The sequence below is a fragment of the Ziziphus jujuba genome, chromosome 6 (genome assembly GCF_031755915.1).
Source record: "Ziziphus jujuba cultivar Dongzao chromosome 6, ASM3175591v1".
Taxonomy (NCBI): Eukaryota; Viridiplantae; Streptophyta; class Magnoliopsida; order Rosales; family Rhamnaceae; genus Ziziphus; species Ziziphus jujuba.
In genome coordinates, this window is record NC_083384.1 from 911,782 (window position 1) to 924,630 (window position 12,849).

General features: G+C 35.4%; 1 non-coding gene and 1 pseudogene across 1 annotated transcript; both read right to left on the reverse strand.

Annotated features, from left to right (window-relative positions):
* Nucleotides 1-294: 294 nt before the first annotated feature.
* Nucleotides 295-368, reverse strand: TRNAM-CAU (transfer RNA methionine (anticodon CAU)). The gene has a single exon. It is a non-coding gene; the product is annotated as a tRNA-Met (tRNA).
* Nucleotides 369-3,355: 2,987 nt separating this feature from the next.
* On the reverse strand, nt 3,356-11,910 carry LOC132804203 (NAD(P)H-quinone oxidoreductase subunit H, chloroplastic-like; annotated as a pseudogene).
* Between the last annotated feature and the right edge of the window lie 939 nt (nt 11,911-12,849).

Genomic DNA, 12,849 nt, shown 5'->3' on the forward strand with positions numbered 1-12,849 from the left:
AGAGTTCAACCCAATGCTTTATTTCTGTCCTAGTTGATCCTGATTCGACATTAGAAGTATATTGATTTTTCAAAAATAACCGAATACTTTTGTCTGTAAATATAGCATATTTGATTCCATCCATAAATCTATTTTCTTCCCTATGAGTTATAGTCTCAATAAGAATGCTAGTTCTTACTGTTCATATGTTATGATATGAATATACCATACCAATTCGTTATGTATGGATGATGAGATTCCATTGATACAGAGCCAATTCCAATAGACTTATTCTATTGAAGGGTCCCATTGGTATGCATCCAGTAGGAATTGAACCTACGAATTCACCAATTATGAGTTGGTCGCTTTAACCATTCAGCCATGGATGCTTAGCGAGGATCCTCGTACATAGTAAATAACCAAATTCCAATTCAAATTAAATCTTTAGGATAAATCAATGCAATTTAGGAGGACACACTGAAAGGAAATCAATTCAAATCCTGGATTTTTGAATTAAGAGAGATATCGAGAGAGATCAAAACTTCTCACTATTTCTTAGATTCATGGACCCAATTCAATTTAGTGGGATCTTTCATTCACATTTTTTTTTCCATCAAGAACATTTTATAAAACTCTTGGACTCCCGAATTTGGAGTATCCTACTTTCAAGCAATCAATATTTCACGATCAAGGGTGTAGTACTATTTGTAGTAGTGGTCCTTATATAGTGTATTAACAATCGAAAGATGGTCGAAAGAAAAAAATCTCTATTTGATAGGGCTTCTTCCTATACCTATGAATTTCATTGGATCCATAAATGATACATTGGAAGACTCTTTTAGGTCTTCCAACATCAATAGGTTGATTTTTTCGCTCCTGTATCTTGCAAAAGGAAAAAAGATCTCTGAGAGCTATTTCCTAGATCCGAAAGAGAGTACTTGGGTTCTCTCAATAACTAAAAAGTGTATCATGCCTGACTCTAGTTGTGGTTCGCGATGATGGAGGAACTAGATCAGAAAAAAGAGGGATTCTAGTTGTAAGATATCTAATCAAACCGTCACTGGAATTGAGATCTCACTAAAAGAGAAAGATATCAAATATCTAGAGTTTCTTTTTGTATATTCTATGGATGTTCTGATCCACAAGGGCCATGATTGGGAATTGTTTCATTGTCTGTCTCTGAGGATGAGGTGAAACATAATCAACTTGAATTTGGGATAGCTATTCGAAATCTTACTGAAAGATTGGATTTGTTATCTCATGTTTGCTTTCGTGAAAAAATACCAATTAAAGCGGAGGGTTTCTTCAAACAACAAAGAGCTGGGTCAACTATTCTATCAAATGATATTGAGCATGTTTCCCTTTCTCGAGAAACAAGTGGGCTATTTCTTTGCAAAATTGTGCTCAATTTCATATGTGGCAATTCTGCCAAGATCTCTTCTTTAGTTAGGGGAAGAACCCACAAGAATTGGATTTTTTGAGGAACATATTGAGAGAGAATTGGATTTGGTTAGACAAAGTGTGGTTGGTAAACAAGGATCAGTTTTTAGCAAGGTACGGAATGTATTGTCAAATATTCAATATGATTCCACAAGATCCAGTTTTGTTCAAGTAATAGACTCTAGCCAATTGAAATGATCTTCTGATCGATCCAGAGATCATTTTGATTCCATTAATAACAAGGATTCAGAATACCATGAATTTTAAAGATACTTATTTAAAGATGTCTTTATTGCATAGAACTTTATCTGCATTGTTGAGAGCTTTACTTAGTGGTAATTTGAAAATTTGGGAAATATTGATTGCTAACTTTAAAAAGTGTAATTTTTACCATAATGAGCATGTATTTCTAGATTTTGTTGTAATAGTGTTTGACCCTGGAGAATTGATTTGGTTGCACTTACGAAAGGAAAGGTTTCCTAAACAAAGAAAGTCAAAGCTCATGCTGTATTATACCAAATGATACGAACCTAGGACGACCTGCTCCTAAACCCGTATTATATTAGCCCGGATCTCAATTAAGTTCAAGTTCTAATGGAATGGACCTCATTCTTTGGTGCTTGGACAGATTCGGTTCTAGTCTCCTTCCTTGGCCAATTTGAGCTTTCTTCTTTGACTTTCAGCTTTGGCTTGCTCTCATAGATGGGATTGTTCCTCCAGCCACTTGAATTGGACCTTCCACTGTTGGAAACACCTCCAAACCATGATCTTACACCCCTCCTCTTGAATTGATGCTCTAATTTAATAGCCACACGCAACATCTCCTCCAATTCCACATATTGTTGCAATTCTAGTTGATTGGCTATTTCACGATTCAAACCACCAAGAAACCTTGCCATGGTTGCTTCCCTACCTTCATTCAAGTTCAATCTCATCATAAGCATCTCCATCTCCTTGTAATAGTCCTCTACGGATACATGTCCTTGAGATAAAGATTGTAGTCTTTGATGCAGCACCTATGATAGTGTGATGGTACGAATCGCTTCCGCATGGCTCCTTTCATTTGTCGCCATGTAGTAGTCAAGTCATCACCAACTCTCCTTCGGGTGTTTTGCCCATTGGTCCACCATTGGCGTGTATAATGGCCAAACTCCATTGCTGCCAATTTCACCATTGGAGTGCATAATGGCCGAATTTGCTGTATTGCTTGCTGGCTTTACTGTATTAGCCTTTTCTTATTTTTCCAAGCATGGGCAACATGTGGGCCTTCATATTCAGTTTATTTGGCATCCTAAAAAGCATCTAGAAGCTGATTTGGAGCTCAATTTGGTCAAAGATTGGTCAAAGTCAACTTAGTCAAAAAGCTAGTATTATAGTTTCCTAATTTGTTTTTACTTTTTGTTTTAGGAAACTACCATTACTTTTTGGCTTTTATTTATTTATTTTCTGGAAAAATAACTTTAGGAAGGTTTTTATTTTATTCTTTCCATTGTAAATTAATTAATTCCTAATTTAATATAAAGGAATTAATTAATCAAACTTAGATTAGGAAAGGAAGTATAGTTTCAGCCAACTAGGTTTCTTTATGTGTGGTGGCTGGTTTTCTTTATGTTATAGGGTTTTATTTCGTGGATTTGTAGCCTATTTAAAGGCTTATTTTTCAATATGAATAAAACTTGGATTTGACTAAAAAAAATACTTGTGAGATTAATTATCTCTTTGTTCTTTGAGAACACCTAAAGCACCATTAGAGAATTGGTTGTTTTAGCTTGATTTATCAATAGGTTTTCCATCCCCTATTGTGGCGTCTACATTATACCAAGGTTTCTAACCACAGGTTGGTTAGGGGTTGAGGTCCATTCCATTAGAACTTGAACTTAATTAAGATCCGAGCTAATATAATACGGGTTTAGGAGCAGGTCGTCCTAGGTTCGTATCATAGTATCATCATAATATCAGCCTATTTCATTCTTTTAACTAATTGAGGAAGAATTTGCAAATTGATAAAACCTGATGGGCGAATTTTCCATCTCCAAGGAAAACCATCCTGATCCCCTATCAGAAAAATTCCCAATTCTCCTTTTGGGGCTTCGACTCTCACATAGAGTTCTTGTTTCGGTAATTCAAATGTAGGAGAAGGTTCTTTACTAATAAATCAATATTCAAAATCATTCCATTTAGGATTCTTTTGTCTATCAAAGTATTAGATTTCTAAATTCTCATGTGGAGCTCTTGGAATTCCTTCCAAAGCCTGTTGAATAATTTTTATGGATTCTGACATTTCACAAATTCAAACTAGATAACGAGCTAACGAATCTCCTTTTTTTTGCCACTGGAGTTCCCAATCAAATTCATCGTAACACTCATAATGATCAACTTTACGAAGATCCCATTGTATTCCAGAAGCCCACGGAATTGGTCCTGATAAACCCCAATTTATTAATTCCTCTGTACCAATAATGCCCACTCCTTCAACTTGTTCTAAAAAAATAGGATTTCATGTAATAAGTTTTTGATATTCAGCGATTCTTGTTAAAAAATAATCGTAAAAATCCAAACATTTATCTATCCAGCCATGAGGTAGATCAGCAACTACTCCTCTGATATGAAAATAATTATGCATCATTCTCATAGGGGTGGCATCTTTGAATGGATCATTTTTTAATTATCTTTCTTAGAAAATATAGAAGAAAGGCATTTGTGCACCAATATCTGCCATAAAAGGGCTGAGCCATAGCATATGAGAAGCTATACGACTCAACTCCAACATAATTACTCTGATATAGCTGGCTCTTTTAGGCACTTGAATATTTTCCAACTGCTCCAGGCCATTTACGGTTATGGCTTATGTGAACATAGTAGCTGTTGGAGTTTGGTGTGGTTTTTGGGTTCACTTCGCCAAGAGTGTTGTACACAAGATGTTAGTCTTGTGCATAACCTTTAATCTAGTTTTCAGTTTGGTATTTAGGTGATTTTTGCATTTGTTTTTGGTATGATGATATTGAGTTTTGTTAGGGTTTTAGTTTGGAAGGAAGAAGAAGAAGATGAAGAAGAAGAGAAAATGCTAGAGTAAGCCTGACAACTAGATAGCACAATAATTCTTCATTACATTCATTTGTTGCATAATATAGATACAAAACTTGGTTCACACATGTGAAGTATGTGTGAAATGAAACAAAGTCTTTTTAAAATTCAAAATACAAATTTCCCCCCCCCCCCCCCAATAATTTAATAAAAAAAATGTTCAAATACCAGCTGCACATGTAAGTGTACAAATATGGCAAAGGTTGGCAAGAATTTGAATTCCAAAAACTGTCTCCTTCCAAATCAGGTAATACTAGTTTGACCTGATGAAATGCTGGGATATCTTCATCCAAATTGTCTGATGTTTTACATATGGCATTTCGAAATATTAAGGATAAAATATGGAGAAGACCCGGTCCAAAGGAATTGGTTAAGGCCTTCAATTCTTCCCAAACCTGTGGCCCATAACTGCTGGAAATCACAGCAGTTATGCCAAGTCGAAACCTATATATCTTAGGCTTTCCAAGTCCGTTTTGAGTCATTATTTTTTATATATATTCTTTCACATGTCTATTATAACATATCCAAAAATTATAACCGGGTTCTAAAGACCCAGGAAATTCCAGCCCCAACAATGGACCTATGTTGTTGGAAACACTGTTTCCAGCACATAGCCATTTTACAAAATCAAATCAATACCCAACAAAGAGATCATTCCTAAGCTAAATACAATAAAACTTAGGCATTCAAAAGACATTAACAGGAATATAAAATATAGACATAAATATTCTATTAGGTCATTCGACAAAATATTTCTTAGAAAGAAAGAAAGAGGGTGCAAACCTTGGTGGATTTTGGTTTGCACAAGGTGGCAAGATTACCACATTTTCAACAGTAGCTAAATAATCCCAACGCGTTACATGATACGAACCTAGGACGACCTGCTCCTAAACCCCATATTATATTAGCCCGGATCTTTAATTAAGTTCAAGTTCTAATGGAATGGACCTCAACCCCTAACCAACCTGTGGTTAGAAACCTTGGTATAATGTAGACGCCACAATAGGAGATGGAAAACCTATTGATAAGTCAAGCTAAAACAACCAATTCTCTAATGGTGTTTTAGGTGTTCTCAAAGAACAAAGAGATAATTAATCTCACAAGTATTTTCTTAATCAAATCAAAGTTCTATTCATATTGAAAAATAAGCCTTTAAATAGGCTTTGAAAGAAACAAAGTAAACCCTAAAAACCCTAGGTAAAACAGGCCACACAATAAAGAGTTCTATGGTGGCCGAAATTCTCACTCCTTTCCTAATCTAATTTGGATTAATTAATTCCTTTATTTTGAATTAGGAATTAATTAATTTACAATGAAAATAATAAAATAATAACTTTCCTAAACTTATTTTTCCAGAAAATAAATAAATAAAAACTAAAAAGTAATGGTAATTTCCTAAAACAAAAAGTAGAATCAAATTAGGAAACTATAATACTAGCTTTTTGACTAAGTTGACTTTGACCAATCTTTGACCAAATTGAGCTCCAAATCAGCTTCTAGATGCTTTGTAGGATGCCAACTAAACTGAATATGAAGGCCCACACGTTGCCCATGCTTGGAAAAATAAGAAAAGGCTAATACAGTAAAATACAGTAAAGCCAGCAAGCAATACAGCAAATTCGGCCAAATTGTTGAAGCTGTCCGTACAAGCCCTTTTTGATTGCATTTGAGGCTGCTTTAACTTGATTCCATGACCTCTTAGGCATATGTATTGAACCCATAAAGCATTGGAACCATTTCATGCTTCTCGGACTCCAAAAATGTACCAAAACCGTCACTCGGGTCCGTATCGGCTTCCACCACTTGGATGCTTAGAATAGGCTTTGTATCTTCAAGTATGGACAAGCTCTATTGAGATTGATTACCCCCTGTATAAATACTTCCAGGTTGTCCTTAAATCTCTTAATTTGAGCTCTTGTGATTGGCCTAGTCTTCATCCGTGTCGAGTCAGCATCCCAGCGGGTTATCGGTTGAGCGGGCTCGGGTGGAATCACATCATTCCCCTCCTCTTGAAAAGGATTTGTCCTCAAATCAAGATCATCACCTGCAGCAAAAGGAGTTAAATCAGCAACATTAAATGCAGCACTCATGTTATACTCACCCGGTAAATCAAGCTTGTAGGCATTCTTGTTATTCTGCTCCAAAACTTGAAAAAGTCCATCCATAGGCGGCATGAGCTTTGACTTTCTTTGTTTAGGAAACCTTTCCTTTCGTAAGTGCAACCAAACCAATTCTCCTGGGTCAAACACTATTACAATAAAATCTAGAAATACATGCTCATTATGGTAAAAATTACACTTTTTAAAGTTAGGAAACAATATTTCCCAAATTTTCAAATTACCACTAAGTAAGGCTCTCAAGAATGCAGATAAAGTTCTATGCAATAAAGACATCTTTAAATAAGTATCTTTAAAATTCATGGTCAGCAATGATTTCTTATTCATAATTACTTGATTAACATCACCAAAGCTAAGATAAAAATTTATATTTTTCCTTTCTTGTCTTCCTTTTCCTTTCTCACTCATGGCAATCTCACCTTCCTCACTCTTGGCTTTTGCACCAAATTTTTCACTCTTGGTTTTATTAAAATTTTTCCACACAACCTGAGTATTAGAAGACTTACCTTGGATAGCAAGCTCACCTTTTCCCTCTTGATTGGATGGTAGTCCACTTGGAATTTCATTTGGGAAGACATCTCCAAATTCCTTCAAAAGAGAAATCATTGAACTTGGCAATTCAAGTTCTTCAAAGTTAGTTTGATCATTAAAATAATTTTCTTTATAAATCATGACCAGCGAAGGTTTCTTATACTCAATAACCTTATTAATATCCCCTAAACTCAAATAAAAGTTGCTACTTGACCTTTCTTTTCTTTCTTTTTCTTTTTCCCCCTTGGATTGGCGCAAACCTTCGGATTTCCCTTCCTTCTCCAAGCTCTCGGGTTTGCCACTCTCTTTCCCCTCTCTTTTGATTTTTCCTTGATCTTTCCACTCAATATGAGTCTTAGAAACCTTATCTTGATCAGCAACCTCATTCTTACCTTCTTGAAAGGATGGTGAAGCCGTTGGTGCCATACTTGCTTTTTCCTTGAGCTTTTCGGCTTCTCTCCTTTGTTGCATTAGTAATTGGTCTTTGTAAACCTCTTTAGGAGATAATGGTTCCAGCTTGACCTTCTTCCCTTTAAACCTAAAAACAATACTATTTTCTCGACCAAAATGAGTAGCATCTTTATCAAATTGCCATGGTCTACCTAATAGTATATGTCCAGCAATCATGGGTACAATATCACATAAAACTACATCCTCATATCTACCTATATTAAATTTTACTTTGGCTTGTTTGTTTACTTTCATCTCACCACTATCATTAAGCCATTGTAATCTATAAGGTTCTGGATGTTTAATTGTTTTCAAGCCTAATTTATCAACTACAAGATTACTTATCACATTAATACAACTTCCACTATCTATAATCATGCTACAAATTTTACCTTGTATTTCGCAGCGAGTGTGGAAGATGTTTTCTCTTTGTATCTGCTCTTCATCTTTATAGACAGCAAGTACTCTCCTCGAAACCAAGCTCAACTCGGCATTAGATGTATCTACAGGTTCGGCTTCATCTTCATTGCAATCCTCCTCTTGCTCGGTTTCAGCCCCACTTTCTTCACTTGCGGATTCCAGCTCACCATCACCCTTTAATACCATGATTCTTCTATTTGGGCATTGGCTGGCTATGTGTCCCCTTCCTTGGCATTTAAAACAAATTATTTCTCTTGATTTTTGAGGTTTAGGATCAGATTTTATCTCACCTCTAAGTGCTTGGACAGATTCGGTCTTGACCTCCCTTCTTGGCCGGTTGGTAGTTTCTTCTCCTAACTTCGGCTTCAACTTGTTTTCATAAGTGGAATTGTTTTTCCAGCCACTTGAACTTGTCCTTCCACTGCTAGAAACTCCTCCAAATCGTGTACTAACACCCCTCCTCTTGAATTGGTTCTCAAGCTTGATGGCCACATGCAACATCTCCTCCAATTCCAAGTATTGTTGTAATTCAAGTTGATTGGCAATGTCACGGTTCAAACCACCAAGAAATGTCGCCATTGTTGCTTCTCTATCCTCATTCATATTCAGCCTCATCATTAACATCTCCATCTCTTTGTAATAATCCTCCACGGACCTACTTCCTTGAGACAAAGATTGAAGCCTTTGATGCAGCAAGCTTTGGTAATGAGATGGCACAAACCGCTTTCTCATGGCTCCTTTCATTTGACGCCATGTTGTAATCAAGTCATCACCAACCCTCCTTCGGGTGCTTTGCTCATTTGTCCACCATTGGAGTGCATAATGGCCAAACTCCATTGCTGCCAACTTCACCTTCTTACCTTCCAAATAGTTGTGGCAGTCAAAAATCATCTCCATCTTTTCTTCCCACTCCAAATAAGCTTCGAGATCACTTTTACCCATAAAAGGTGGGATGTTAACCTTGATATTTCCCAAATCATCATCTGTATCTTCTCTCCTATATCTCCCATGGCCAGATCTATCTTGGACAGCAAAGGTTTCATCCATTCCTTCCCCAAAGTCGCCGTCGAATGGCTCCTCATCAAATTCCTCTCTCGGTCTCTCGCGACCTCCTCGTCCTCGGCCTCGTCCTCCATGGAATTCTTGCCTATTTCTTATATTTGACCTTCCTTGTGAGGCTTCTAGTCTTCCCACTCTTTGATTCACATGCTCAACTTGAGCACTAACCCGTTGTATTGATTCCAAGACAGCTCTCATGTCCACTTGGTCTCCACTCCCGGTAGCTCGGTCATCGCCATGGAATGCTACGGACTCTTCCTCGTTGATCCTCAAGGGTGGATCTCCTCTTCTTATTCTAGAATCTGCCATGTTAGTAAAATACTGCAAAAATAAAATAAATCCTCACTATATTCACTCCCTCACGTGTTTCACTCAAACAAGGTCTCGACACTCGTGTTTGCACACTAGTTTTGGCTTTTACCCTCTTTTAAGCTCACACACTCTTGCCTTTTTCCACTCAATGTATTATCTCAAAGTTCTAATTAAAACACCCACAAAACAGCAATTAGATCACTAGTATGTTTTAATTAAACTTACCAACAAAACAGCAGCAAAAAGTAGGCAATACCGAAAGAATCCAACAAATCCTAATTTTTCGGCTTTCTAGACAAGAAAACACAAAATAATGGGAAAACGTTGGAATATTTGAAAACTGCACCAGATGGTAGTAGATTATGAGTTCAAGAATAAAATTCTAGAAAAAGAAATTCAAATACGAACAAGAATCAAAGAGAACAAAAATATAGAAAAGTGTTGGTTGTTGTTCTTGTAATTCAAGTTTTGTGTCAATTCCTTTAACTAATTTTAATCCAAAAAATTTAAACACCCAAAATCCAAATATCCAGCAGCAAAAATAATTTCCCAGCAACTCAAATATTGAATAAATAATCAAAGAAACCAGCAGCTCCAACAAATTTCCAGCAAGCAAGTCAAACTCCAACAAACTGAAATATTTTTTATTTTTTTATTTTTTTATTCGGCTTTACCTCTTCTTTTATTTTTTTTTTATTTTTATTTTTTTCACTCACAGAACATAAACAACTGCAGTAGCAAGAATAATTACCAAAATTGCAATTCCAACTCCAAAACAAACACCAAACCCGTGACCTCCCAATCAAAAATTAAAAGTGCAGTTTTTTTTTTTTTTTATATGTTGCCGCAAACCTTTTTTTTTTTTTGTTTGTTTGTTTTTTTTTTTGGAATATATGAATGCAAATTTCTAAGACTAAAACAGCAAAGAAAAAATCAACAAAAACCAAATTAACAAGAACAATGATAAAAGACAACCAACAAACTAGGAAACAAAAAAACGATAAAACTAGGAAATCCTAATTCAACTAGGAATGAATTTTTTTTTTTTTTTTTAAGATGCTGAACGTGTATAGGATGGATGCAACCTTAACCTAATGCTAAAATTGCAGAATAACACAAAAACAAATAAAGCAAATAAAGATAGATCAAACCTGAACAAAATTTAGCTCTGATACCAAATGATACGAACCTAGGATGACCTGCTCCTAAACCCCGTATTATATTAGCCCGGATCTTTAATTAAGTTCAAGTTCTAATGGAATGGACCTCAACCCCTAACCAACCTGTGGTTAGAAACCTTGGTATAATGTAGACGCCACAATAGGAGATGGAAAACCTATTGATAAGTCAAGCTAAAACAACCAATTCTCTAATGGTGTTTTAGGTGTTCTCAAAGAACAAAGAGATAATTAATCTCACAAGTATTTTCTTAATCAAATCAAAGTTCTATTCATATTGAAAAATAAGCCTTTAAATAGGCTTTGAAAGAAACAAAGTAAACCCTAAAAACCCTAGGTAAAACAGGCCACACAATAAAGAGTTCTATGGTGGCCGAAATTCTCACTCCTTTCCTAATCTAATTTGGATTAATTAATTCCTTTATTTTGAATTAGGAATTAATTAATTTGCAATGAAAATAATAAAATAATAACTTTCCTAAACTTATTTTTCCAGAAAATAAATAAATAAAAACTAAAAAGTAATGGTAATTTCCTAAAACAAAAAGTAGAATCAAATTAGGAAACTATAATACTAGCTTTTTGACTAAGTTGACTTTGACCAATCTTTGACCAAATTGAGCTCCAAATCAGCTTCTAGATGCTTTGTAGGATGCCAAATAAACTGAATATGAAGGCCCACACGTTGCCCATGCTTGGAAAAATAAGAAAAGGCTAATACAGTAAAATACAGTAAAGCCAGCAAGCAATACAGCAAATTCGGCCAAATTGTTGAAGCTGTCCGTACAAGCCCTTTTTGATTGCATTTGAGGCTGCTTTAACTTGATTCCATGACCTCTTAGGCATATGTATTGAACCCATAAAGCATTGGAACCATTTCATGCTTCTCGGACCCCAAAAATGTACCAACACCGTCACCCGGGTCCGTATCGGCTTCCACCACTTGGATGCTTAGAATAGGCTTTGTATCTTCAAGTATGGACAAGCTCTGTTGAGATTGATTACCCCCTGTATAAATACTTCCAGGTTGTCCTTAAATCTCTTAATTTGAGCTCTTGTGATTGGCCTAGTCTTCATCCGTGTGGAGTCAGCACCCCAGCGGGTTATCGGTTGAGCGGGCTCGGGTGGAATCACATCATTACATAAGGCATATATTGTATAATTGTTTAGTTTTCCATAATTTTTTCCATCCCTCGGTGTAAATAGCCTAATATTTGTTCACAGTCAATAACATCTTCACCATCTAGAGTAACGATGAGTAGAAGAACACCATGCATTCTTGGGTGGTGGGGACCCATATTTACTACCATGAGGTCGTTTCTTGTAGCTGGTATATTCATAGGTTTTTGCTTGATTCGGTCTTTCATGAATTGCTGAAAGCTAAAATAAATTCATTAAATTCAAATTCAAGATCTAATAAATCAAATAATTCAAAATAAACTGCTTTTTCGAATTAGTGAGTTTTTGATTCCTGAATATTCAACTGATTAATTAATTCTCCATAACATATTCATTTTTTCTTTGACAAATAAGACAGCAGCCTTCCCAAAATTTAATGTAGGCCTCTCTGAGATCAATTGTCTTTTCTGTGCAATTCCAAATGTGAAGAAAGTTTTCGTATCCTATTGGTAAGGCTATGTATTTGAAACCCAACAGATCCTACTTTTTCTTTTTTTTCTTCTTGTGAAATAACCTAAATGGATGAATTTTTTACCATAAAACGAAATCTGCCCCCCCCCCCCCACTTTGTTCCTATCCTTTTTTTAGTGTTAGGTGGCTTTATTGATCAATAATAATAATACCATTCATTTTAATTTAATATACACAATACAATAATCTTAATTTTGTTAATAATTCCAAATTTGATCAAATAAAATTGTATTCGATAGGTATACCAAAATCTTATTTTCGGCATTTACAAAAGATAAAAATTTAGACCTAAAATGAAAAAAAGAAGATTTTTCTGATCATTTATAGATCTAATTGATTTGTCAATGAATCATGTATCAGAATGAAATGTAAGCCAATGCATGTGTGCGTTTCTTTTTTTTCATAGATCATACTATAGGAAATATAGGAGAAACAAATCTACCATTAACTAACGAATTTTGAATCTCGGATACATATGTATCCGAACAAGACAGAAATGACTGCCATTATGGGTATCAAACCAATATCGATTCATCAAGCTAAATCTTCCAATCGATAATTAGGCCAAATAAAAAATTTTAATTTAATTAGTTTAGTTGTATCTCTTTTGCTTTTATCCCAAACTTGAC